Below are 5,908 nucleotides of genomic sequence, written 5' to 3'. Positions count from 1 at the left end.
TTTTGCCAGATATCTTTCGAAGCTGGGAAAATACTTTGGGGCTAAATAGGTAACAAATCAAAATTTCCAAGGCTGCTTTCTTTTTTCTGATCCCAGATTTGGAATTTTAGGACATGTAACTAAAATTTTAAATTTTGATAAAAAAAATAGGTCAAATTCCGAAGGGAGTAGCTTTGTCCCCATATAACGATGGGACAAAAGTAGAAGGAGTTGTCGTATTCTTTTGAAATTTTGTGTGCTAATATAAAATACCTTAGTTAAGAAAAACTAAATTTTTGGAAAAAATCGGACCAAGGACACGCCTACCTCCCATATATATCAAAAATATAATTTTTAATTTTGGCTACATAATTGATCTAAAATTCATGAAAATCTGCATTTGTTATACGCACTAAGCTTACAATCTTTCTGCTCATTTTTATTGTGATTGCAGCAAGGACTATTGGTCCTGCCATATATCCTTAATTGTAAAAATTCTATAAGTTTTGCAAAAATTATCTGATTGTAATGAAACTTGGTATGTTTATCAGTATTTACCGAATAACTTTTTGGGTTGAATAAACTTTGTCCGTCCGCCAGTCTGTCCGTCTTCATCTGTCTGTCCGTCTGTCCATGTAAATTTATTTATCAAGGTATATGTCGCAATTTTAGACATGTTCCAATAATATTCGGTCCACATCACTTTTTCGACCCAAGGACAAACTTTGATAATTTTGGTCATAATCGGTTCATGATTTCACCCAGCCTCCATAAAAATGTCTTCTTGAGCACAGTGGGGAAATGAAAGAAAAATGAAATTAAGTAATAACAATGTAACTTCTAAACCAACAGTCTGATGTTAATAAAATTCCATGGCTATAGAGGAGGTATAGCTGAGTTTACGTTTTGAATTTTGACTTTAGAAGGTAGGGCGGAGCCTCAAGGCCCCAAAATGGGATATCTCGGGTATACAAAACTTTTATTATATTAAAATTTTATAAAAAAAATTTACAAAAGTCTTCTATCAAATTTTTAATTCTTAAAAATTTAATATATTTTTGAAAAGAAGACACAATTATATAATATGTATATCTTATATTTTCCAAAAGTCTTCAAAATACATAGTAGTCGGCAATGCAGTGCACAAAAATATATTACAAAACGGCAAGATTCTGTAAATTTTAAGATTGTTGTTGAATTTGAATCCATATTTAAATAATCCATAAGTAAAATATTGAGAGAGATGTGTCACCAAAATAGGTGGATATACAAAGTATTACCTCATCTTGCTTAAAATTATATAATATTAGCGCACTCTGGTTAAGATTTGATGCACAATTTGATTTCCATATAATAAATTATGACTATTTCTTTAATTAAATTTAAGTTATTAATATTATTTCATATATCTTGAAACATAACTTTAACATTATTGCTCTTAATACATAAAATTAAAGTAAAAATTGTGAATTTACACCTATTTTAAAATCCATTTTTTTTAAGGTGTGGCAAAAAGTTGGTACTTATCTTTTCACAGCCTTTTCAACAACACTATATACTAACAAAAACTGAAATAAAAAAATGTACGATTTTATACGATTTTTTTTTTTTAAATTCCAACAAACTTTTGTAATTTTTGATTTATTTTTTTAAAAATGTATTTTTTTGAGCGATAAAAAAATGTTTGTCGAAATATTAATAAAAATTTTATTATTACCGAATTTTAAAAACACTAAAGAACTCAAAAAACAAAAACTTGAACTAATTTTTACGATAATGCATTTTTGAGAATTATTTTCTTGAAGCAATTCAATTAATTTTTTTATTCATTAATTTTTTCTTAAATTTGACTGACTTCAGCTACCTCTGGTGAAGTCTAAGAGAGTCAAATAAAACTCCGAATAATCCTATATGAAATTTCATATCAGTCGGATCAGTCTTTTAGAAATGGCAGATTTATTTTTGCCCATTCTGCAATTTAAAATACCTAGTTTGAGTCATCAAAACATTGCAGACAAATAGATTCCATATTATTTAACTTTTTGGACTTATTGAGAAATGTTCAGTGCATATTTCAAAACATCGAATCAAACCCATGTACATAGTTTGGCCACCTCAGTCATCATTACAAATTATTTTTGATGTTTTCTTCTCAAAGTAAATTAAAGTGAAGTTTCTTGATATTTGCTTGTAGCCTTAACACAAATCATTTTTTAACAATTATTATGTCCTTAAGCCATATAGCGCCCCAATTTACATGTTAAAAGCACTCACAACCACCGCACGCAGCCAGCCATGTCCTCACGTCCACCAAAATTCCAAAACAAAAAATCCATTATTCTAAGGACCATAAACAAATTGAATAATTTCTTACTCTTTTTCGTTAAGAATTTTCAAAACGTTAAACAAATAAAACATAAAGGGTACAATAAATGCTACATGAAACAATTTCATCTTAATAATAAAATACATAAAAAGCACTAAAGGAAACAAGTGTTTGTTTTTTCTAAAAGGATTTGCAACATTATTCTGCCAAAGCAACTATAACTAAGAAGGGGAGAGATGGAGCAGCAAAAATGAATGTTTGTGGGTCACACTTGCATGTTAATTGATCAGTGATGTTAATAAATGAAGTTTTTACACGCTTTCTACATACAAACTCTGACAGCCAGGAAGAGGACAGACAGACACACTTGTTTTGAGCTGGTCAAGTGTAGAATTTAACACCAAACTTGTCAAAGTTACAAACTCTGACAGAATAACGAAACGAAAATTAACAGCAACAGTCAGAAGGTAACTGGTCAAAATATGTGCTTCAAAATACAAAAAAAAAATTTGCATAAATCAATGAAATATTTATACAAAGTTGTTGTGTTTCCCTTTTTATGACAGGTATTTTTCATATATTTTTTATTTTTATTTTCATTCATACTACTTTGTGCTGCTGCTGCAAGTGCTTTTAGTCATTGAGACAGTTGGATGGAGTTTTGTGTGTTTTTTTGTTAAGAATTTTTATGTTTTTTAAATGATATTTGCATTTAAAAAATTAGCCTGAGGCGCGAAATAAAATCATTATTTGTAATTTTGTTAAAATGTTTATATAGTGAAAATTTTCGTTTTTTTCTCTTTCTTAATTGCAAAACAGTTTTCTCTAACTAAATATGGTTGTAGGGAAATTTTATGGAATGATGGTAGCTTTAGCTTAATCGAAGAGTTTGTCTTGTATATCAGTTCATGGTGTATTATATTCCAGGCTGAAAATTACTATCAGTACAATGTCGTTCTAATGTTAGCCAAGGTATACCAAATGTTAACCATAAATAACCCCGGCTCTTGTTACATTTTGTAGTGGTATGTATGTATATCATTTTTGGGAGAGTCGTAATTTTTCAGTTACAATATTGTAATGGTGTAAAATATTTCGAAAGATTCTTAATTTCTAAAATGTGTTCCACTAGGGACTTCCGAACTTTGACAGTTGATGGAGGCCATATTGTTGCAGCAACATCTGTAGAATTGGCTGTTATTTATTCAGTTTATTTTGCCAAATCACTGTGAAAGCATATAGCGTTCAACAAGACGACCAAATGAGAAACTTTTTTTAACTAGAAATTTATAACCGGTTATGACCAATAAAGCTAGGTTGTTGAAAATAAATAAATAATAAAAAAATTGTGGGAGTTCATAATGGGAGTTCTGTTCGGGCAAAGCTCCACGCACTTCGCTGATTTTACGGTCGCCATAATCGTCACAGCAAGAGATCTAATTGCAGTGTGGTGGATAAATTTCTTCTTGTTCAATAATCTGTGATTTAACACCCTGTCCTTGAGAGTGTACAGGATAATCCGAGGCAGTCGATTTCGCGTTGCTCACAATAACTCGGCCTTTTGTCGACCACAGCTTGACGAATTTTGCATCATGACTTGTGCATGTAACCGTACAAAATTCAACAGACCCAGGAGCTCAAGGTAGACGATCATAGACAACGACGCAGAGTGGGGCAGAATCAAATTTTTTTGGAAATAAATAACATTTGACATGCAATTTTTTTTTGCTTCCTGATTTCAAAGATTTTTATATTTTTGGAAAGCACTCGGCTAGTTCTTGAAAAAACATAATTCCGATTTATAGGCATTTCAGAATTGAAATTTTAAAATTATGTCATGCCTTGGTCCTCTTTTTTAAAAATACAGGTCGTACTTTTGGACCGAATGAACATTTTTAGTTAGACAACTAAATTACCAATAATATACAAAAGATTTCAGAGCAATATCAGCTATGGATCCAAAAATAAACGATTTTCAAATTAAAAAAAATAGTAGGTTTTTGCTGTTTTTTGGGCGAAAAGGTTACTTAACTCTATTTTTATTAACAAAAAACTTTCTTTTTGTTTTTCTGAAATTTGTCTTTACGGTGAATATTTTGATATAAAATACAAGTCCTGTTTTTCAAATATGTCGCCCCTACGCCCTTCGGAATTTGACCTATTTTTTTTATCAAAGTTTAAAATTTTGGCCACATGTTCTAAAATCCCAAAAGCTGGGTTCAGAAAACGGAAAGCAGCTTCGGAAACCTAGATGTGTTCTCTATTTACCCTCAAAGTATTTTCGCAGCCCCGAAGGAAATGTGGACTCTATGGACAAAATTGTAAAAAATACCATTTTTGGAATTTTTTCTCCAATTTTTATTAATTGCGGGACCTTTGACAAGCATTTTTACACTTTGTTATTAAGAATGACAAAATTAAAAAAACGTTGAAAATTTCATGGCGTTTTGTTAATAAATAATGATTTTATTACATATTTATTGCATACAAATTTTAGTAGGATTCCAATATTAGAAACATTTTCCACATTTATTCCGAACTAATTTTTCGGACCTTTAGAAAACTAAAAACTTTTGATTCTGTCCTACTGTGCGTCGTGTGTTCGCTGAATGGTCCCGAAGCCAAGCTATCGGTTAAATTCAGTCTGATATATGTGCCAAAGTCATTTCCAAAAATCCTTTCTTAGTGGATCTATTTGCGGGTTGACGAATCTATAGTCCATACTCATGTCTAGAGATTAGGGTACTTGAACTGTGCATGTTGAATCTGTCACTCAGTAACGTTACTCCTTTATCGATAAAACCATTAAGACTTTATTACAATATAACCATGACTGAATGTAGGGTATTTGTCCCCACTTGATCTTCTGCATAATTAGCACATAAAAATAAATTGGTTTTTAAGTATGAAACTGCTCATCAAACACATTTTTTTAATAAATATCATAACATTTTTCTTAAATAAAAAAAGAAAAAAAAATTACAAATTTTAATTATGTAAATTAGAATAAAAAAAAAATTACAAATTTGTGACTGGCATAAAATTTATTTGTTAATAAAAAACAAATTGGTTATGAGTAGCGGAAAAATGAAGTTGTTTGACAAAAATTAAAATAATTACAAACACATATAATTAAGAGTATTTCACTCAAATTTCAATTACTTTTTAAAAAACAATTTTTAATTATTTTAAATATTTTTGTATTACAATTTTGTTACAATAAAATAACATTTTCAAAAATGTTTTTGATTTTTCTAACAACCAGATGTTAAAATACTAGTCTGCTAAGGACATCACGAAATTCCTTGTGCATTGTCTCAACTTAACAGGCATTAAATCACCTCTCCATGGGCATATAATAAAGCGTTTGTTATTGTGCCCAACAAAAGAAAATTTATTTAAGGTTACATGGTCACTGACCATACAAAAATTTCTAACACTTGAGCTGCTTTCTCCTCATTCTTTCTCTAACATTATTGGTGTTGATTAGGAAAACGTGCTGTTAGCTGACAAATATTGCCTTGACATTATCTATTCAAATTATTTTAAAATGAAATTCAAATATTTATTGAATGACTTCTAGTCAGCGGGATAATAAAATCC

The sequence above is a fragment of the Calliphora vicina genome, chromosome 4 (assembly GCF_958450345.1).
Source record: "Calliphora vicina chromosome 4, idCalVici1.1, whole genome shotgun sequence".
NCBI classification, from domain to species: Eukaryota; Metazoa; Arthropoda; class Insecta; order Diptera; family Calliphoridae; genus Calliphora; species Calliphora vicina.
The sequence above is the reverse complement of the archived record's forward strand: the minus strand, read 5'-3'. Positions refer to the sequence as shown.